This window comes from Barbus barbus (genome assembly GCF_936440315.1).
Source record: "Barbus barbus genome assembly, chromosome: 32".
NCBI lineage: Eukaryota > Metazoa > Chordata > Actinopteri > Cypriniformes > Cyprinidae > Barbus > Barbus barbus.
Window position 1 is genome coordinate 24,876,736 of NC_136760.1, and position 24,448 is coordinate 24,901,183.

Genomic DNA, 24,448 nt, shown 5'->3' on the forward strand with positions numbered 1-24,448 from the left:
CAGAATTGACAGTAAAGACAATTATAATGCTAGAAAAAAAATATTTCAAATTAATCCTGTTCTTTTGAACTTTCTATTTATCAAAGCATCGCACTTTCCACAAAAAACATTAAGCAACACAACACTGATATTAACAATGTCTGCTTCTTAAGTACAATATTAGGCAGAATATTAGACAAAAATTCAGCCTTGCCATCAAAGGAATAAATTACATTTCAAAATATATTAAAATAGAAAAAGTATATTAAAATTTAATTTAAATTATAATAGTATTTCACAATATCACTGTCTTTTTTTTATTGGATCAAATAATAGACACTTCATTCAAAAACATCTTACCGACCCAAACTTTTGAGTGGTGTTATGCTTTTAGATTTTTTTCTTTATTATATGATTATATTATTTAATATATTTGCATATTTTTTTTATACTTTTTGAATCCTAGGCATATGTCATATTATGGTAGTAAAATGGGCAGATAATTGAATTTTATGAAGACTTAAAGCATAAAAACCTTACAGTACATAGGATATAAAAAAGTAAAAAAAATTAAATAAAAAGTAAAAAAAAAAAAAAAATACTATGTGTGTGTGTGTGTGTTTATAAAAAATGTTAAATGAAGGATTTCAGAAGGTGATGAGTGCATAATCATGTGATATATATATCTGACCAATCAGTGTCCAGTTTCCCAGTCTGAACCCTCCTGAGCTCATTGTGAGATTCAACAGAAGCACTCTGTCTGTGAAGAGTAGTGCAGGCATGTCAGGAGCCGTATATAATAGAGCTGCATAAAAGTCAATGAACCTACTATGTTTTTCTGCCCCTGAATCATTGGAATGTAACAGAGCCTGTCTGCACCCGCAGCAATTTGAGGGTTGACTGTGAATCTTTTTGTGTGGCAAATAAACGGCGCAGTGGCCCATAATTAAACAAGTGTCAGTTTATACAGAGTGTGTATGTATATTCCTCCCTCATGCCGCGCTCGCCCTCCGCCAACACAAGAGCTGCTCAGCTCTGTGAGTGTTGTCAGGGCTGGCAGGCTGACGGCTTCATTCACGAGGAGGTTTGTCTCTCTCTCTGTCTGTCTGTCTTTCAGCCATTCTCTCTCACCTCCAACAATCAATTAGCAGACACTTTGCAGTCATTCTCCAGTCTGCGGGTGACGCCAAGGTCAGCGTGTCATTTCATGCATGTTGAATTTCAGTTATAGAGTTATTAAACACCTCAACTGATTCCTGGTGGTAATACCACTATTTAAATTAACAAAAGGAGAAGGTGGGATGCAAAAAGAAAAATGGGTGTTCGAGAGGAGAATGGATGGGTTTTCCCGTTTGCTAATGGAAAGCCATCTTACACACATTTAAGCATGAACAATCACAGATCAAATTCAATCAGGCTGTTTGAACTGCAAACCTCCTGATACCCAACATGAATCACTGTCGGATTGAAGAACAGATTCATTTTTAGACTCTGAGCCTAAAAATGCCTATACAGTAAAATTTAAAAGTGAGTGGTGTAGGAGCCTTGGCCTAGTGGTTCACACACATTGAGCTGTGGTGGTCATGTTGGCAACACGGGTTTGAATAAACATGGATGAGAAAAGAATGAACAGCTTGTGTAATTTCATTTCCCTTTCTTATTTCCCTTTCCTGTCATTTTTCTACTATCCACAGTTTAAAATAAAATAAAATAAAATAAAATAAACGTAGTTCCAGGCAGCTCTTGACCGCATTACAGTTCCGTATCACTTTGCCAAATGATTTCAGTTATTTCAAAAGGTCTTACAACCAAAACCAACAAGACATTGGCTAAATACATAAATATAGTAACAATGGTATAAAAACGACAGGTCATTTCCATGTTTTGCCACAAAATTACGTTTTATTATGTACGTAAAGCACATACTCTATTTCTACCGCTCAGACACACACAGTTACACACATGAAAACATACGCGCTAATGGCTAATACGCGGTAAATAGTTTAGCAACTTAAAAGTACATGACATTTCTCACAAGCGAAGCGAGGGTAACAACGGCACTGTTTTTGAGGAAAATGAACTTAAAGTTTCACTAGTAGGGACACTGCTGCCGGACACCGATGAGAGACAGACTCAGGGAGGTAGGCTAAATCACGCACGCTCAATCTCTCTCTCTCTCTCAATTTAGTTAGTATCTGCATTTGTCTGCTATCAACGGCTCTAGCCTCAGTTACTAGGTCTAAAATGACGTTTTGGAATTAGCAACGGAGGCGATGGATGAGATGCGGAAGAAATAATCCTACACACAATAGCGATTTAAGTACAAAAACCAGACGAATCCCTTGAAATATATCATCTGATCAATGTGTTGAGGTGTGGCAACCGTAGGCGGAATAATTGACCCATGGCCGCATCGCCACCTTGGGTGTGCATTATTTTTCTAATAATTCAATGGCCCGTCATCAATTATTCCTTACATATACATTATGTGATTTAAATTTGATTCAAACAAACAAACAAATAAATAAATGTTCAAAACAATGTATTTATGGAAAATTGACAGCATAAAATATCATTAAATGCATATGATTATATGTTGATTGTAATTTTGCACCAAAATAAATAAGCATGTAAAGCATTTTAGAGTCCTCCATAAAACAACTATATATATATATATATATATATATATATATATATATATATATATATATATATATATATATATATATATATATATATATATATATATATATATATATATATATATATTAGTAGTCAACATTTGAAGTGGATCAACGTTAATCAAAGTTGTCCAAAGACAAGAATGCATTTTGGTTTTAGAACAATTTTGATGAAAGCTATATATATAATAAGTACACATATAAAGCATTGGAGTCCTCTATAAAACAACTATATATGTTGGTATATGTTAAATTAAGTTAAATTAAATTAAACACAATGCACATGAGGGGCAGTCGTGGCCTAATGGATAGAGAGTCGGACTCCAAAGGTCCAAAGGTTATCCAAAGGTTGCAAGTTCGAGTCTCAGGTCCGGCAGGGATTGTAGGTGGGGGGAGTGCATAACCAATGACTCTCTCCACCCTCAATACCACGACTGAGGTGAGACCCTTGAGCAAGGCACCAAACCCCCAACTGCTCCCCGGGTGCCGCAGCATTGGCTGCCCACTGCTCTGGGTGTGTGTTCACGGTGTGAGTGTGCACTTGGATGGGTTAAATTCAGAGCACTAATTCCGAGTATGGGTCACCATACTTGGCCACATGTCACTTCACTTAGCAATTGCAGTGTAGTTATGAGATCTACCAGCAGAGGCAAACTATCCAAACCAACTAAACAACTCACCTCACACAGGCCTTCCACCTTGAACTGACAAACCAAAGGAAATGATTTCATTGTCCATCTCAAGCATGAAAGGTCAGTTCTAACTTTTATTGAGGCATCACAGGGCAACCAAAGCCTGTATTTCAGTGGATGATATGTTTGAAGTATAATCATAAAATTCTCAAGCTCATTTCTGTTTAAGCAAAATGTCATTTCTATCAGACTGTGGGTCGGTGATACTTCAGGTTTTATAAATGTCACGAAACAATTTCCTTTTAAAGTGTTCCAAGCGCTTTTAATTAAGTTTTGTGAAAGGCGCCATATTGCACAAGCTAATTGTTTACAATATGGCGTGTGGAGTGACTGGATGGATTGTGATACTTGTAAGTTAATGTGTTTCAGCATGGCTTTGAAAGGCAGATGCGCTTGTAAACAGTTTGACTCAAATTGAAGTTTGCTGGCTCGTGTAGCTGTAATTTTATTTGTGTACGCACATTTGCACACTGGACATATTACAGAATTTACGACGTCACATTTCTTTAAAGGAGTTATAGGCAGATAAAGACAGAACGGGTGTTTCAGTTTTGCAGTTAATTGATTTTTATGTAACAGGAGGCGTTTTGTTGGTAGTTTGGTTCACATTTTTCTGCTCCATCATAATTGTCTGTTCTCATGGGGCACATAGATTGGCATCTGTGATTTCTATGGCTCTGGTCAAAGTTTGTTGGTTTTAAAACTCATTTCCACCATCATGAAAATTATTGTAATACTGTATGGATGTAGAAGGCACTGGGAGAGACGCGTGTGAGGATTCAGAATCATGAACTGAATAATTTATATAGATGACCAAGTCATAGTTTAGTTAACAGGGTGCTGTTAGACACTTCCGGTATGTGATATGACTACTCTGTTTGGCTGCAAACAACATCTTTCTCCACTGATGACAATTCAAAATAAGTTATTGAAACAAGATTTTAATGTATAAAAAACAATACATTAAAAAGAAAAATATATAGCCTTGATCACAAACATTTCATCACATTATACTAGTTGCCTTACTTGTGCATGATTCTTTTTTTTAGAAATGAAAATGTACTAACACTCAGGTTGTCGAAGTTGTAGATAAGTTTGTTTCTTCATCAGAACAGATTTGGCGAAATGTAGCATTGCATCACTTGCTCACCAGTGGATCATCTGCAGTGAATGGGTGCCGTCAGAATGAGAGTCCAAACAGCTGATAAAAACATCACAATAATCCACAAGTAATCCAGAACACTCCAGTTAATCAGTTAACATCTTGTGAAGTGAAAAGCTGTGTGTTTTTAGGAAACAAATCCATCATTAAGGTGTTTTTACACTTGTGGCCAAAAATATAAGTCCATAATAACACTTTGTCCATTGAATAAATTTTCCTCTCGCATTAAAATACACGCACACGTTTGTTTTGAACTGTTTTGGATGGTTTTCGCTTGTAAACGGTGCTTGACCTGTGCATATTTCTCTCCTGATTCAGACAAGATGACTTTTTCATAAGTATTATTATGGATAGAGGACTCATATTTTAGCAGGAAGCAACAGTTTAAACCGAAAACTTGATAGATTTGTTAATGACTAACATGCAGATTTTCACTTTGCAAGATGTTAACTGATGGACTGGAGTGGTGTGGATTACTTCTTTATTGTTGTGATGTGTTTTTATCAACTGTTACGACTCAAATTCTGACGGCACCCATTCACTGCAGAGGATCCACTTGTGAGCAAGTGATGTAATGCTAAATATCTCCAAATCTTTTCTGATGAAGAAACAAACTCATCTACATCTTGGATGACCTGTAAATCTTTAGCACATTTTTATTTTTGGGTGAACTATTCCATACTTTTACTGTATGCGTGCACCAGTAATTGCTTGTGCTCCAGTGGTCTTGATTGGCACTTCCTGCATGAGTATCATGTGCATGGCAGTTGGTGCAGACTGTGCTTCTTTATGGTCATCACACCTTCACGAGCACAACTGCCAGCATTTCACATGTCCATTATTACCATAATCCAGCAGTTCTGCTGTGCCATTGTGCCGTAATTGGTTTGAAACAGGCATCGTTACTCCCCCTCGCTCTCTCTCCCAGGTTGCCCACACATTGCTATGATGGGCACCGTTAGCCTTGAGAGGCTGGAGGGAAACAAGCTAATGTAATGTAATTTAGACCTGCTTGTCAGTCCCGGCGACACCTACATCCATCAATGTCAAGCAACAACACGTCAATTCTGGCCTCAAGGTTTGGCTGCATAACAATCCGCAAACTTTAACGTCTCACTTAGGTGTTTCCAGACATTTTGGGAGAGAGGGGAGAAGTGACTTAAGGGGAAGTGACAAGGTAACACTCCCTCTGAAACCTTCTTGATGTGCGAGAGATCAGGGCCGTGTGGTTCAGTTTTAATGCAGATTGCGCAACTAAAAGAAAATACTATAAGAAATGGTATTTTCTTGTAAAACGTTATTTCTTGTATTAGTGCTGTCAAACAATTAATCAAACCAAAATAAAAGTTTTTGTTTACAGTATATATGTAAAGTAAAGTAAAGTCGTGACGTATTGTCAAGTATGGTGATCCATACTCGAAATTGGTGCTCTGCGTTTAACCCATCCAAGTGCACACACACAGCAGTGAGTAGTGAACAAATGCACACACACACACACACACCGTGAACACACACCCGGAACAGTGGGCAGCCATTTATGCTGCGGCGCCCGGGGAGCAGTTGGGGGTTCGGTGCCTTGCTCAAGGGCACCTCAGTCGTGGTATTGAGGGTGGAGAGTGCGCTGGACATTCACTCCCCCCACCTACAATCCCTGCCGGCCAGGGACTCGAACCCGCAACCTTTCGATTACGAGTCCAATTCTCTAACCATTAGGCCACGACTTCCCCATGTATGTGTACTGTGAATATTATATTATATAAATATATATAATACACACACATACAGTATATATTTTGAGTTTATACATTGACCCACCACTTTTCAAACTACTGGGGCACTGCCCCAGCACTTCAGGCAGTTCACTTGAAGCAACACTACACAAACCAAACGGTATATGACATGGAAGTACTGCAAGAACAATTAGAGAGCAGACGACACCGTACGCTTTCGAATCGCTCTCTCGCGATACTTTAAACTCACTGATTGATCCGTGTAGTGCCGCTTCAAGTCGTCTTACTCGGTTGAAAGACCAATCAAAAGTCCCCTTTCAGCTGGTGGGTTAAGCACGCTTTGACGCTCAGTAATCTAATCAGTAGGCTTATTGTTAAGTTTTGAAAGTTTTCAATTATATATGCGCACAATGAATAAATTACGTCAACATTACTCAAACTGAATCCTTCAAAAAAGTAGGTAAGCCCTGCTGGAAAAATGTATATATATCGATAGTGATACAGTGATATAGACTGTTACTAACGTGGCAGCAAAAGGTGTCTTAGATTTTTAAAATATACTGCTCATTACTATCTTTGTGAACCTGTTTTTCTGTTATTAGTTGGGGGGGGGGGGGGGTTGAAACAATCTACACTGACGCTCATTAAAAGGTGTATTGTGCACTGTTCTATAATAGTTTCCTGCTCAGCTCCAGCCTACCGTTAGCCCTAAAAGAAAATTGTATAGTTTGTGTGTGTGTTTTTATAAGCAAATGATAGATGTATGTCTTCTCTCAGACAAGAAAAGGACGGCAGACCAGAATCCCAAGATCTAAGTTCCCAGGAAACACAGAGGTATGCATGTAGGATCAGTTTAAAGGGATAGTTCAGCCAAAAATGAAAATGTTGTCATCTTTTACTCATCCTCAAGTAGTCCCAAACCTGCATGAATGTCTTTGTTTTGCTGAACACAAAGGAAGATATTCTGAAGAATGTGGGAAACAGAGCAGTTCTGGGGTATTTTTTTTTACACAGGTTTGGAAATACTTGAGGGTGAGTAAAAGATGACAGAATTTTCATTTTCAACTATCCCTTTAAGCACCTCAGTAATTTGCAGGTTTATGTCTTGCTTGAAATTATCTAGATAAAACAATTGTTGTAGCTGGCTAGACTAGTTAGTTAAATCACAGTGTGCATAGAAATAACTAACTTAAAACCATTTTTTAGCTGGTGAAAATACTAGTGTTCTAATAATTTTGACCACAACTGCATATCGATAATACAATTGTTGTCACGGGCTAGACTAATTTAATCTTTAGTTAGATCACAGTGTCCGATGTCCATCTTATTTGTTTTTAGGGAGAGACAGACAGCTGACAATAGGGGCATATTCATCACTGATAATGATGGCAGGGACAGAACAGAACAGGAAAGAGAAGATCAGTTAGTGCCTGTGCATCTTCAGCCAAACCAACTATCAGACCTGCCAGGACCTAAAGTGAAGGGAGAAAGGGTGTTCAAAACTTTGTGGTTTAAAATTTGGAACTGGTTAGAGTGGAACGAAGGAAAAGCATTTTGTCATACATGTAGAGTAGCAATGGATCTGAAATTGATAACATTCTCAAAATCTACCAGTGATGCCTTCACTGTTAAAGGGTTTTCAAACTGGAAGCACAGACCAGAAAAATTCATGGCATCTTCAAGCCATAAGGAGGCCACTCTAAAATGGCTTCACTACTCTAGAAGTACATCTGTTAGCACACACATTCTGTTTGCAAAGCATAAAGAGCAAGCACAAGCAAAAGAAGCATTCATAAAAATCCTTGAAACCATTCAGTTTATTGATGAGCAGGGTCTTCCATTCAGGCACAGTAGAGATGCAGACAGCCTTGCTGTCAAATTACTGAACCTACGAGCAAGGGACAGTGCAACATTACAATCCTGGTTACAAAAGCAAGAAAAATAATGCTCCCATGAGATTCAGAATGAGCTTCTGAATATAATGGCCTCAGAGGTTACAAGAGTGCTTTCTGCACACATTAGGAATAACAGATTTTTTTAGTTTATTACTTGATAGTACAACTGATGTTTCCACAAAGGAGCAAAATTAATTTGTTATTCGGCATGTTTCAGATGACTTTGTTGTTTATGAGGATTTCATTGGTTTCTATGAAAACCCAGTTAAAGATGCAGCTTCTATTGTGTCAATCATCAAGGATGCTTTCATTAGATTTAATTTAGAACTCTCTGATCTTCGCGGTCAGTGTTATGATGGAGCTGCTAACATGGCTGGCTGTGTCAGTGGTGTCCAAGCACGCTTGCAAGCTGAACAGCCAAAAGCCGTGTTTGTTCACTGCACAGCCCAGTCTATGAATCTGGCAATACAAGATTGTGTGCGGGCCATTTCACTTACAAGAGATGCCATTGATTATACTAAAGAAATCAGTGGATTCATGACATCTAGTGCAAAAAGAGAGGATGCTTTTAGTCAAGCACAGCTGGAGCTGACAGCAAGCGTCAAAGCAGATCATTCTGCTGCCTTTGGGAAACTCCGCAAACTTAATCCAACAAGTGTGAAGTGACATTCAGCCAAGTATGGTGACCCATACTCGGAATTCGTGCTCTGCATTTAACCCATCCAACGTGCACACACACAGCAGTGAACACACACACACCGTGAACACACACCCGGAGCAGTGGGCAGCCATTTTATGCTGCAGCGCCCGGGGAGCAGTTGGGGGTTCGGTGCCTTGCTCAAGGGCACCTCAGTCGTGGTATCGAGGGTGGAGAGAGCGCTGTACATTCACTCGCCCCACCTACAATCCCTGCCGGTCCGAGACTCGAACCCGCAAACTTTGGATCACGAGTCCAACTCTCTAACCAGTAGTCCACGACTTCCCCTCAAAAGGTGTGCAGAACGTGTGAAGGCAGTGAGATCATTACTGCGACACTACAAAACAGTGAAATATGCCTTGAGTATTTGCTCATCAGAGAGCACATATGAAGGATGCAAGGCAAGTGGACTGTATGAGGTACTTTCAACCTTTAAGTTTTTCTTTTGCCTGATGTTGATTGAGAAGGTCTTGGAGCCTGTTGAGACCCTTAGCTCCATTTGTCCCCACTTGTCTCTCAATGAAGCAAAATCAGCAGTGGCTAATATCACACAAATTCTCACTGCTTTTCGTACAGGAAGAAGTTTTGCAGCTCTTTGGCAGGACTGTTTGGGAAGATTAGCAGATCTTGATGTCAAAGAGCCTCAGACACCTAGGGTTATTCGACCACCAAAGAAAACTGATACAGTTCACAGTTTCAGTTCAGCTGAGGAGTTTTACAGACAGGGCTACTATGAAATCACTGATGCTCTGATCACTCAAATTGAGGTGAGGTTTGATCAGATGACATTTAAGCTCCATCAGTCAATCGAGAACCTGATCCTCTCAGCCGCAACGTCAGTTTTGACCCGAAGGGTAAAAATGATGATGATTATTATTATTAATAATTATTATATTTAAAATTTTATTATTAAAATTATTATATACACATGTCTATTGATGCTGGGCTGAATTTTGTGTTTCTAGTGCCTCGCCAGAATGAAATTCAAAGCTGTACACTGCTGAGCTACTCGTGGTTTAAACATCTTATACGTTGTATATGAAAGCATATGCGGACAGGAAATAATGCATGTTTAGATTTATATCTAAAGCATTTTTTTTTTGTATTTTTGTTATTTCAAATGTAATTTTCATTTATTTAGACTATATGCCTGATGATTTAATCCAGTATGACTTTCTGTGAATTCAAATACATTTTGTACATGTGTGTTTCCTAGATATCGAACCTGCAATCTTTGCATTGCCATTTTCTATAGTTTATAAGACATTTCAATCACTAACAGATTTGGCTATCCAATATGCAATATCCTAGTAATTCAAACAATTACTTTACTAAAATGTAAAGCAAAGTAAATGTTTGAGGGTATAACCTAATGAGAGTGATGACTTATTAATGTAAATTTCTTCAAGAGAGGCAAGCGGGGCTAACATTGGGAATTGAGAAGATAGAAATGAAGGAAGTGGAAAAGGTTCCTATGACTCCTTAGCAGATCTCAAAGTGACATCTGTGACTCTAATGAGCTCATCAGGCCATGAAAGTGGGGAAAGAAAACACATCAAAGGCCTCACCTGGCTTTCATCATGAGGGAAGCTGTGGCGATTAAGCAAACCAGTCAATTAAAGGAAATTACTGCCTCGTTCTCGTTAAGTTCTCTCTGAAGTCTTAAAAGGTTACCTTTCCTAATTTAGACAAAAAAATTAGATAAATGAAAATGATCCAACTTGCATAAATAATCATGTAGCTCAAATTATGGAGCAAGGTGCTATAGCAAATCCAAGGTCATTAGTTTGATTCCCAGGGAATTCATAAAAAGACAAAATGTGTGCCATTTGGATAAAACACATCTGCCGAATATGTAAATGTAACTCAATTTGATTAAGTTTAATTGTATAGCACTTTTCACAATAAATATTGTTTCAGAGCAGCTGTACAACTTCTAATGATTACACTGTAAGGATAATATTTTAATATAAGGAACATATTTAATAGTTTTGTACGTTGAGCCAAAGCTGGCGTCATCAAAATTCTTCAGTGTGGCTTTGTCTGAACTCTTCGCAAAGGCTGGATGCAAACTGGTGTTGGCGCAATGAGCTATGAATTGTAATGCAAATTACTGAAATTACTTTTATTGTGGTTTTCACAGAATACAAAACAACTCAAGCCCTGTCCACACGAATGCGGGTTTTTAAAAACCGTAGCTTTTTCTATGAGGTTTGGCCGTTCGTCCACATGCAAACACAGCACAAGGTCACTGAAACCGAACCTTTTTGAAAACTCCTGCTAGGGTGAAGATTTTCTAAAACTCTGGTTGCAGTGTTATCGTGTGTAGATAATGAAACTGGAGATTTGGGCTTGTGACGTCGGCGAATGCGCTGTTATCTCCACCTACTGGAAACATTTCAGGCTTCTGATTGGCCAGCATGGCTTTACGGTTGAGATTATATCGCCACCTGTTGGTTTGGCATGCTCTTGACAGTGCTCCATAGCATGTTTTTGCGTTTTCATGTGGATGGAGATTTTATTTTATTTTTTTAAAGGAAGAAGGAAAACACCGTTTATAAAAATGGCCTCAAATTATGCATTTGATACATATTATCATGGCCAGGACTGGGGGAAGTCCTGGCCTAATGGTTAGAGCGTCAGACTTGTAATCCAAAGGTCGTGGGTTCGAGTCTCAGGCCGGCAGGGATTGTAGGTGGGGGGAGTGAATGTACAGCGCTCTCTCCACCCTCAATACCATGACTGAGGTGAGACCCTTGTGCAAGGCCGAACCCCCAACTGCTCCCTTGGCACCGCAGCATAAAAGGCTGCCCACTGCTCCGGGTGTGTGTGTGTTCACTGCTGTGTATGTGCACTTTGGATGGGTTAAATGCAGAGCACGAATGCAGAGCACGAATTCTGAGTATGTGTCACTATACTTGGCTGTATGTCATGTCAAATTAGCAAAAATACAATATTATAAAGAAAAGAGAAATATAAAATACTTTATTTTTACCTCAAATGTAATTTATTTTAATTTAAAAATTTTGGTTTTAAATTTAGGCTATGCATTTGGCAGATGCTTTTATTCAAATTGAAACTTAAGTCGCTTTCAAGGTACAGTTTAATCATTCCTTTCTTTTGCTGGGAATCGAACCCATGAACTTGATGACCTACTGTTTGGGCTACAGGATTTGTTTAAGAATTATTTTCTCATTATTCTTAAGCCAGTTCTTATTTATTCACTTTTACGCCGTCATTTCGTTTTTGTAATTCTGGGTGAACTGCTCTTTTAAAGCCTTCAAAAGTTCATAATTGTGAAACATGAGGTTAGTTGGGTCCCATCTCCAAGTGTTTCCATCCATCCTTCTTTGTTCCTCATCTTGCCTGTCATTCTGCAACTTCCTGTTACCTTCTTTTTTCCTTCCACCTTGAACTTGTTCCATGGCCCACACGGCAGCGGGAAGCAGATTAATGCCCGCTCTTTGAAATCTCAGTCACATCGTAGCTGCTTTCCTGCCTTCTCCCAGTCGCTAACATAAATCACGCGTTTCCCATCTGTCAGCGCTGACTAATGTCCACTGCCAGCTTTCCGACCGGATCCTTTACCTGACTGCAGCTCCAGTACAGAGCTAAAGAGAGCAGGTGTTGGTAGGCATCTACAGGACAATTAACAGAGCAATGGAAAGTTACAGGCGTAGTTCACTCAATCAATAAGTCACTCTCAAGCCATTACAAAAGTCTACTATATTTCATTTTTGTATGTAATATTGTATATAACCTTTTTTTTTTTTGGTGGAGGGGGGGGGGGGGGGGGTGTAATATTGAGGTTATAGCATCTTACATGCTTGCTTGTTTTATTTATTTATTACTACTGTTATTATTATTATCATTATTATTATTAAATTTACACCTTATCTAAGCTGTCCTGAATTATATTTCTTAAATTTCTACATTTCTTTAGTTACAAAGTATTAAATAAATACAATCTGTTCATTTATTTTTAAAAATCCCCCCCCCCCCCCAAAAAAAAAGTACACTTAAATATACACATCCAAGCAAGTATGCCTATTTATTTTATACAATTTAGTTACTCAAAATGTTAAATAATTACTAATATGATGGGGATTACTAATGTGATGGGTTCGGTTCTTTAAATGTGATATGATCAGTATTTTTTATATGTATGTCTTTTTTTATTTGTTTTATTTATTATTATTCATCATCATGGCTTGGCTTCACAAATGAAGATTTATGAAGGACGTGTCTTCTACAGGCACGCTGGTGGCTGACGAGGCCTATGCGGGACAGGCAGGTCCTGCCACAGCGGTTGCAGGTAAAGGTCTGGTCCAGGGTGGGTGCTGGGGGGGACATGTTTTTTCCTTCTTCTCCTCATGTCCTCTATACTGGCCCTGCGGGTATCTTCAAAGAGTGAGATGGCCTGATGGACTCTGGACCACCAGGAGTCGCGATCAGCTGCTTTCGTTTCCCACTGACGATGATCGATGCAGCAAGCAGTAAGGGACTTCTTCAAGGAGTTTTGTACCGCTTTCGTGGTGCTCCGATGTTGCAGTGACCAGAGGACAGTTCCCCATACAGCACGATGAGACCATCCATACACCAAAGATCTGAGCAGTTTTGCAAAACAGGACGTGATTCGCTGCATAGCTGCCTCTGTATGAGCAAGGAGGGCGGCATCGTCAGCAAACAGCAGCTCCCAGATCATTAGCTACATGGTCTTTGTGTGGGCCTGCAGACGCCTCAGGTTGAACAGGCTCCCGTTGAGACGAAAACAGATGTATATGCCATCAGCGTTGTTGAGGTCCTCTGTGGTCTGCTGGAGCATCATGCTGAACAAAATGGTGAACAGCGTGGGTGCAAGAACACAGCCCTGTTTCACACCGTTTGCAATAGGGAAGCGCTGCGAGAGGTTGTTGCTATGTCTGACTTGTCCAAGCTGGCCTTCATGAAGCTGGATGATCATGTTGAGGAACTTTGGTGGGCAGCCTAGCTTTTCCAGAATTTCCCAAAGTCCCTGCCTGCTCACGGTATCGAATGCTTTTGTCAGATTCATGAAGGTGATGTACAGCGCTTTTTGTTCCTGGCACTTCTCCTGAATCTGCCGCAGGGCAAACACCATGTCTGTGGTTCCCCGGTTGGCTCTGAAGCCACACTGTGTCTCTGGAAGGTGAGCTTCTGCTATCGCGGGTACCAGTCGATTCAGCAGTACCCTTGCGAGGATTTTTGCCGGCGACGGATAGAAGTGTTATCCCACGATAACTGGAACAGTCTGACTTCTCCCCTTTGTTCTTATACAGAGTGATAATGACTGCATCACGGAGGTCTTGAGGGAGTTTCCCCTGCTCCCAGCAGCAGACGAAGAATTCATGGAGTTTGGTGTGCAGTGCTGGGCCTCTGTTCTTCCATACCTCAAGAGAAATGGTATCAACTACTGCAGCTTTTCCACTCTTCAGCTGTTTAATGGCTTTCTCAGTCTCTTGTAATGTTGGTGCACATCCAGTTCAGTTTTCACTGGTTGCTGTAGGATGCGGTCAATCGCTGATTCTTGGACTGAGCAGCTAGCATTGACGAGGGTGTAGAAGTGTTCAGACCAGCGGTTCAGAATAGAGTCCTTTTCGGTGAGCAGTTTTTCCGTCTGCACTCTGCAGGGGGCTCAGGATTTGGTACGAGGGACAATATACCACTTTTAGAGCTTCGTAGAAACCCCTGTAGACACCAGTGTCAGCGCAAAGCTGAGTTCTTGCTGCGAGGTTGGTCCACCACTCGTTCTGTTGACATGGATATTTCCTTCTTGCCTGCGCGGAGGAGCTTTCAAGTGGAGTGCAGCCTGCGCAGAACTGACCCCACCTTTTAAACCCGAAGTTAATCTGCCATGGCCTAGCAAGCTGGGACAGAGACAGCGAGGTCCTCGGGCCATAGGTTTTACATCGGAGTTTCCCTCTCCTAGGCAGATGGCCTGCAAAGGCTGGAGAGATCTGCCTTCCCTGCTATTCCAAACCATAGCTGGTAGGTGGCCGGTAACTCCGTCGTGGGAGTTCCTTCGCCCAGTGATGCAGTGTAAACATCACCCCCTCATGCCGTTTAGCCCGCCAGCTGAGGCGGTGTACCGGGGTGTGGGACTGGGAGCCAGACGTGAGAGATTTAGGAGGTGGATGAGGACCAGTGCTTCTGTTTTTTTCATTTTCTTTTTGTTGGCAATATAATATTAAGATTAGCATCTTACATGCGTAATATAATTTTAGTTAGTTTTATTTGTTTGTTTATTAAGGTTTTTCCCCAAATTTACACTTAATTTTAAGCTATGTTAATATACAAGCAAGTATTCTGAATTACATTACTCTGTAAAATAATCATGTACTAATGCCTAAATGAATGCTTAATTCATCACATACTAATGATTATTAAAGGAGTTAACTAATCATGAACTAACAAAGAGCTATCCTTTACTACGACTAGAGTATGATGATACGACATGATATGGCTTCATGTATGAATAACGGCAGCCTTAACTACATGTTAGTACGTTTAATGGGAAAAAAGAAGGGAAAAGAGAAGAACATAAAATAGACAAGATCAGTCATTAGTTTATTTAGGATATTCTACACTTGATGAGGAGGATCAACTAATCCATTGCCACCCAATAATGTTTATGACAAAGCTGAAGATGTCAAATGCTCAAATTATGATAGTATTAAATTATTTAAATTAATTTCAAAGTCAGAGTATTTCTTATTCCTTCTTAAAGAAGCTGTTTGATTTAGTTTACCCATAAATGTTAATTAATGCATTAACTATCAAACATGTACTAACATGTAGTTAAGGCTGCCATTATTCATGCATGAATCCATATGACTCCAGTCGTAGTTAAGTAGTTAAGGATAGTTCATAATTAGTTAACTCCTTTAATAATCATTAGTATGTGATGAATTAAGTATTGATTTAGGCATTAGTACTTGATTATTCATGTACCCTTATTGTAAAGTTTTACCGAGTAATGTAATTCAGAATACTTGCTTGTATATTACTTGCTTGACCTAGACACTTTTTTTTTTTTTTTAATTCAACGTCATTATTAGTGCATGTTGTGCAGTAGAGCTCTCCAGGCTTTTAATTACACACGAGTGCTGTGGATTCTTCCTAAAACTGTTGGTTGGTTTTAGTCCTGAGCAGACATGTGGGCGACAGCCTACAAAACATATTCCAGGAACTCAAGCTTACGCCATGCGTGAGAGTCAAATCAATGAACAGAAGGCTATTTTTTCACATTGAAATGTGTCATTGGATAGGTCTCTGTTTCTGGCCATACTCACTATATTTGGACTTTTCAAGGAAATCGTTCATGCTAGTGTGAGTCTGTAGGAGTAGTGATCACAGGCCACTTCCAAACTTAAGTCAGTATGAATGTGTGCGGCAGGCATTGTTTATGGTTCATAAGACTAATGAAAATGCAGCAATTCCAACTGTTTGTGCACCGCAAATCGATTTGCTTTCTTGACTGAACTTTGCATAGCAAATATTGCTGCAAGTAGCAACTGTTGGTGAAATCTGTTATATATAACTGAAAAAGTGACTTTTATGCATGATAAAAGCATCATACGCAATACATTGTAAAAAGTGATTTTTCAAAGTTGCTAATAAAGCAAATATTATCACTGTATGTTTTACAAGAACATACTTTTTCAGTCTTTCTACCTGACCCTGGACCACAAAACTTTTTAAGTCTCAAGTCGCTGAGGTATATTTGTAGCAATAGCCAAATAATACATTGTATGGGTCAAAATGATTGATATTTATTTTATACTAAAAATCATTAGGATGTTAAATAAAGATCATATTGCATGAAGATATTTTGTAAATTTCCTACTGTAAATATATCAAAACTTAATTTTTGATTAGTAATATGTATTGCTAAGAACTTCATTTGGACAACTTTAAAGGCAATTTTCTCAATATTTAGATTTTTTTCTTTGCACCCTCAGGTTCCAGATTTTCAAATAGTTGTATCTCGGCCAAATATTGTCCTATCCTGACAATCCTGACAAACCATAAATCAATTGAAAGCTTATTTATTCAGCGTATTCAGTGTATCTCAAATCTCAATTTCAAAAAATTGACCCTTATGACTGGTTTTGTGGTCCAGGATCACATTTCATTCAATGTGGTACTTGCATTTTACATTACTTACATTTCTTTGCATTTATTTGTGAAATTGTTTCTGCTCCAGTTTTTATTCAGTGATTTGAGCCTGTTTCAATCTTTCTCACATAGGTTGCATTAATTTAATCCAATACGGAGTTAGTTTAATTTGCACAAATACATAATTTTATCTACTTTCGACTACAGACCGATTGGCTAAACAAAGCTTAGTGCATCAAATTTGGTGCGTCATTAGAACATATTCAAAATTTCTTTATGATGTCCTGTGGTGGCTAGAAGCTTTCACTGATCTTGCAGTCTAGATCCTCTAAAACTTTGAGTTTTTATTGACAGTCTAACATTTTCATTTCTAGATCTTTGAGAACTCTCAACTATGTTTTGCAAATGTACACAGATCTTCTTTAAAGGCATTACGAACAAACAACTTGTGGAAAAAGCTTCATCCACTGGACAAGTGATTTATAAGAAGATTTTTTACAGTTCTAACGTTTTACTGTTAAATTAAAACATTTATGGCAGAACTTATGGGTCCTTGGGGGAAATTTTGTTTCCCGTGAGAAGAGGAACTATGTTAAATGTATGTAACAAACAGCCTGACATTTTAAATATCATAAAAAAAAATGCAATTATCTACAGATGCCACATGCATGCAAAGTCTGGTCCTTTTTCACTTAACGCATAGAAAGTTATAGCTGTTCAACGTGAGCAAGAACAAAAATAATAATAATAATAATAATAGGCCAGAGGAGTCACAGGATTTCCTAATGAGTAATTCTGCCAGATGTCTGTGCCATGACTATAATGAGATGCAAATTGAGCTTGTCACAAATAATCAAGTGTATTAGATTATAATTTTAAAAAGCATTATTGAAAAACAGGTGACACGTGCTTTTTATGTACATTGCTGAATGTTTTTGAGACGTGATATGAATTTAAATGCCCTATTCTGATCTTATTAAACCACATTATGGCTCTTTACACAAAACGTAAGGATTTTTTTGTATCAATGTTTCCATGAAGAACCTTTTAAAGGATTAGTTCACCTAACAATGACAATTTTGTCATTATTTACTCACCCTCATGTTGTTCCAAACCTGTATGAATTTATTTATTACTTGGAAATAAAAGAAGATATTTTGAAGAATGTTTGTAATCAAACAGTTGATGGTCCCCACTGACTTAAATGGTATTTTTTTCCCCTACTACGGGTCCTTGGGATACCAAAATGTGTCTTCTATCACATCAATGCCAAAACTTTTTCTTGAAACCTTAATGAATGGTAGGTTTTGAAGCTTAACAGCACTTGCTCTTTATGTTTTGCAGGCGGGATAGAAGATCCCATTGATCAGCGGGTCGAGAAACTCTTACAGCTAAGACTGGGATTTGTGAACAGGTCAAGGAGACCAGAGGTGAGTAGCTTTACTCTACCGGTGTAAGGATGGAGCAGGCTGTCGGTCTAGGTCTTCAGAGGATTTTCATTTATTTTGCCCGAGATGTCTGGCCATTCGTTTCCACCTTCGACAGTTGCAGGTTCTTTAAATCTAGGTTACAGCCAAGCCGCCCATGTGTCTGCTGGACCACTGACAGATTGGGATTCTCCTCCTGCCTTTGTTGTTTTTCCATTGTTGTCCTTATGTACACTTTGTTTTATAGTTATTTTCATCACAACAGGGGTCTCGCTGTGAAAAGCTAGTCTTGCTGTGTTTTTTTGATAGTATAGGCTGTGTGTGTGTGTGTGTGTGTGTGTGTGTGTGTGTGTCACAAGGTGTGACTCCAACAGAGTTGGACAAACGGTATTGCGCACCTCCTTTTCATGCAAACAAACCCTCCACGATCACTCAGCGTGTGGCTGGCTGCTGAATTATTTATCTCGTCCTGCATTGATTTCATGAATTAGCAAAGAATCGCCAGGCCTTGAAGGTAGGAATTGGAAGGAAAGCGTGCGATTGAGAGCTGTCTGCGGAAACACATGCACGGTTACAAAATAAAATAATCCTATTGAACAACTCTTTTATTTTCCTAAAACGCATGATTGAATGTAGCACAGAGGGTGCGTATCGTTTCCTATCACTGGGAAATTTTTCATCAGCGTCTACAATATGAGGCACATTAAAGACCTTGCTCTCTGGATGTGTTATTGAAAGGAGATGAAAATACTGGAGAGTCAAACTCTAAACATCTGTCCATCTGAGAGAACATTCAGATTACTCAGTTTGGCAAAGGACTGAATTAGTCATGTTTAGAGCAGTAATGTGGTCATAAAAAGTATAACTCATCCAATATTAGGCACTAAAAGGGTATTATGGACAAGTTAATTCAATGTTCATTTGCCAGGAACAAAATCCTGCAAAACAGTACAAATATAGTAGTATTTTGCATATTAGTATTCAGTACAGATGACAGTGTGAGATCTAGACAGTACACTCTTAAAAATAAAGGTGCTTCACGATGCCATACACTGTAAAAAATTACCATGATTTTAACGGTAAAAAACTGTTAAATGGTTAACGGTAAGTTCATGGAAAATTTACATGGAAAAAAACGTAAACTGTCATTCCCAGAATTCCCTGCATTGCATTTCGAATTTTGTTTGAATTTGATGTATTTTCTAATTAGTTTTGTTCTTATCAGTTATGTTTATTAGGGTTGTATGTTACATCTAATGTTGTTACATTAATATTTATTGCATATTTCAGTTTAATGAGTCTCACCATGAGACTGCGTGTTTGACACTGTGCACCTTCTATATATGTTATTATTTAAAAGCTGCTTGTGATGGGCTTTGGTTCATCATGTGACTTTCTCATCACCACCTGTATTTGGTGGTTATCAGTGTATTTCAAAGGTACAAAACAGATTTCAGTACTTCAATAGGTTGGTAACGTAGACTAACGATGTTCCGTACAGATGACATTTTACCGCCGATCACTGAATAAATACTTCCTGGTCATACATAAAATATATATCTGTCATCTTCATTTCTCCCTCTTTCACCCCGGATCACGACAGAGACCCTCTCACCATTTGTTTCCGTGATATTTCAGTAAGTTTGCTAGGTGCGCCCCTGCGCTTGAAAATGGACGGTGGGCAAGCTAAACGTGAGACTGCCGCTTGGGTGGGGAGACAACTAGAGCAGCGAAAATGTACATTTCTATTTAATTTATGCTTCTCACAGTACTACAGTCTTTATGAAATTAATATTATGTTATCACAAATTGTTAAATAAATGACTTTTGTTGAATAAATGCTTTGAAATGGGAATATTTAAACATCAATTGTGGGCGATGACCACTTGGCGCCACCCTCCGCCTGAGACGGGCAGCAGACGCTGTTTGCCCATCATCCTGCGCGCAGTAATTATGTTTATATTCATAAAGGATCAATTAAGTTAATGTTAACTTACATGAAATTATTTATTTTACATTTTTAATTGTCATGCTTTAATAAATTAAACAAACTGAAAGTTAAAACTCTAAAGTTAAAAATTGATTGTGTTATTTCATTGCCAAATTTTCATGAAGTTATTTAAGTTAACGTTAAAGTTAAACACAAGGATAGGATATTCAGACAAGTTATTTAATAAGATTTCATACATCAAGTTAACTAATATAACGTTAATAAAATACTTTGTGAATATAAACAATTTTATAAACAATCACTTGAAGTTAAGGTTAAATTAACGTTACATGATTAACATATATTTCAAAAGGAAAGTCAGTAAGACAGTTAAAGCAAAAGAAAGATGTCAGGAAAGAAAAAACAGTACTCAAAGGAGAAGTTACAGGAGGCAGTTGAGGAAGTAAAGGCAGGAGCAAGTCTAAAGGCAACAGCGAAACTATTTGGCATTCCCCACACCACTCTACAGGACTATAAAAAAATAAAAAATATGTCCACAACCCTCATCCTGATTCGGCCCTGACTCCTTGAGAGGAAGAGGCTCTTCTTTCCTTTATATTCTGGATGGCGGACCATGGCTTCCCAGTGACAATATCCCTTGTCAAGGTGCTGGCTACTGGGATCATTAAGGAGAGTGGTAGAACAGAGACCACCACTGTAAACCTGGAGAAGAGGCCAAGTGATGTGTGGTGGTCCAGGTTTAAGGCCCGCCATCCAGAATTGGCCTCAAGGATGGCAGATTCCCTGGACAGAGCCAGAGTCCATGGTGCTACACCAGAGGCCATTGAAGGGTTCTTCAAGTTGTACGAGGCCCTTTATGTGAAGCACAGTTTGGAGGACAAGCCACATCTCCTCTACAACTGTGATGAGACCGGCTTTGGAGACAAGCCTCGGTCTAAGAAGGTCCTGTGCCAGTCTGGGAGGAAACACATATACCAGCAGCAGCAGCAGACGACAAGGGAGCACATCACGGTCCACTGCTGTGTGAATGCAGCCGGGGACAGCATTCCACCCTTCATCATTTACCCCAGCTGCCTCCCAAGTAATGCCTATAGGCTGGATGGGCCTCCCAATGCTCTCTATGGCATCCAGGAGAAGGGTTACATGGACTCTATTCCTGAGCTATTAGAGCTATTCATAGAGCTATTCCTGAAATGGCTCCACCATTTTATCAGGTATGCTCCTGAGGAGGGACCACTAATTTTAATCATGGACCAACATGAGACACATATTGCAAAAGACGTAATCATGTTCTGCAGAGAAAACAAAGTTGAAATTCTCTGCCTACCTGCTCACACCACACATATTCTTCAGCCCCTGGATATTGCGGTTTTAAACCTACTGAAGACTGCTTTCTCCATCATGGCCCAGGAGGACAAAAGGCAAAAGAAGCAGGCACCTCCTCCAACTGATGATGGAGAACACTGCGCTCTCTGCCGTAGAGTGGTCCCACCTGGCTCAGGAGAGGAGGCCATTGACGAATGGGTCCAGTGTGATCTGTGCCATTTGTGGTTCCACTTGGAGTGTGCAGAAGTGGAGGAAGTGCGAGACACTGACTGGCTTTGCCATAAATGTTGTCTGTCCACATAAAAACACAAGTTACACACACACACACAATGTAAATAGTACACACAGAAAATGAACGTGTTAATTTCTAGTTATGGTATTTTTTTAATCAGTTTAGTGTTAAATGTAAATAGTTGTAAACACACACATCCTTATTTATGTTTTGAAGTCACATTGGTTAATCATTAAATATTTTTAATCCGTTCAAATTGTTTGCCCTTCTTTGTCTTCAGAAAGATATGGTAACGTTTCACATGGTTCATGCTTAACTCACGACATAATATAACGACACAATGGCCTAGCTCGCACGGTCCTCTAGCTTATTAAAGCAGCAAATAACTTAAATTTTAAACAAATAAAAAGGTACTCAGCTTTCTTATTCATTGAAATGTTGTTTAAATAAATACCTCACAGTTGATCCGTTAAATGTCCATTTTCGTCGTTGAAATCAAAGTATGCGTTCTGTACGGAACATCATTATAGCCTGTACGGAACACCGTTAACGCCTATCATCTTCCGTACACGTGCGGAAGAGATACTTTTACCCACTTTTCTCAAAAACTATTGGTCCAAAAGACATCAATCAAAGTGTGGACTGTCCAATGGGTATTCCCCCAGAGAATGATCATACAAACATGCTTGTCTTGCTTTCAACAACGGAGGAGTGGTTGCTGGCGTGCGGTGAGGGGCTAAAAGTGTACGGAACATGGTTAGTCTATGTTATATTAACATTATATTAGTTAATGAAACTACAGTATTTAACTTTAAATTTAAGTTAAAACCATAAAACCTTAAATGTTGTTACCGTATTTTTTACGGTAGAATTCTGGCAACCACAGCTGCCGTTTTTTTTTTACAGTAAATATTACGGATTATTTTTTTACAGTGTAGAAAATCTTTGTCTAAATGGTTCCATAAAGAACCTCTAACATCTGAAGAACTTTTCTGTTTCACAAAAGATTCTTTGTGGCAAATTAAGTTCTTCAGATTATAAAAACATAAGCAAGAGATGGTTCTTTAAAGAACCTTTCACTGAATGGTTCTTTGTGGAACCAAAAATGGTTCTTCTATGGCATGTAGGATGGCTAATATATTGTACATTTTTAGTGAATTTTGAGTAAATGTTCTGTAAAAGAAGTGTTCAATTGATTTCATCTCAACACTAAATTGTAGCATGTCACTCAGAATTCACAAACTAGTCGAGAACAGAAAATGCATGTTATAAATTGAAGCTGACAGTTTTGTTGGGCTTGTAATGTGCTTGAACAATTATGGTTCATTGCAGAATTAAAATGTTTTTTTTTTTTGTGATTTGTACTTTGGTTATATTTGAGAAGTAATTGGACTCACTTTTTAACTCTGCATGACATATTTAAACCTACAAAGTTCATATTTCAAAGGTAATTATGACTTAGATCATTTCTTTCAGCAAGATTTAGGCCTATATATGGTTTTGTACGTTGTGCTGAACTAACATGACAGTAAAATCATTATACTTAATATTTATTTAAAACAGCCAAGGAAATGGAAATAATTGGCAACCGCTGTGCTTGTCCTTGTGAGGTATATGATCTGTTCGGTCACCAGAACATTGAGTCTTTGAAACAGTTTGAATTGTAATCTATTTTAATTAATTCAGACGATTTCTGAATAAAAGTTTCAGTTTAATATATGTTCAAGCCTTGCATAATGAGGGTTCAGGTTGTTATACAAAGTTTATACATCATAGTTACTTTAATGGAAAAGTCATTAATTTTTTCAGTCTGAGAAAGCTGAAACCAGAATACTTTCAAATAGTACAATTAAATTTAGATTTTTTAAAACTTAGAATCTCTTAGAATCTTGATATTTTGAATGTACACACATGCTTAAATATATATCTCTGCTTCGTATATGTAAGTCTCTCGCTCACATTTTCATAAAAAAATAGCGCAGATGATTGTGATTTAATAATTACTTGGATTATGCTTGTAATTCTGTCAGATCACAGGCAGTAAATGTCACCAACTGCTTGAGTCTCAATCACCTACAAAAATGCCAGCCTGTTCCTGCAGAAACATAACAGATTGTGGCTTATTGCTTGCTGTCTTTGAACCACTTTTCAAAGGACAAAGCACTATAAAGTGTGGAGGAAGTGGACGGAGAAACCGACAGACAGACATGCACTGGCTCTTTATGTTACACAAAACAAGGCAAGAAGGTGGCTGAAGCATTTATGTGAAATATGGTGGCCGTTTAGCAAAGACATGATGGCTTTTGAAAGGTCTGATTCTCTGTATATCTCTGCACAGGCGTAAGGAGAAATCAACTTTATGGGATCTTAGATTGGCATCAGCAGATGGTGGCATTATTCATTCATTTGCAGATTTGTTATTTTATTTGTTTATTTAGTTATTATCTGTCGAGCAAAGACAAAAGAAAGTCAAGCTCGAGCTGTAGGGCAAGTGATACATATATGACTGCGTATGCTTCATAAATTTTTGCTTATGTAAT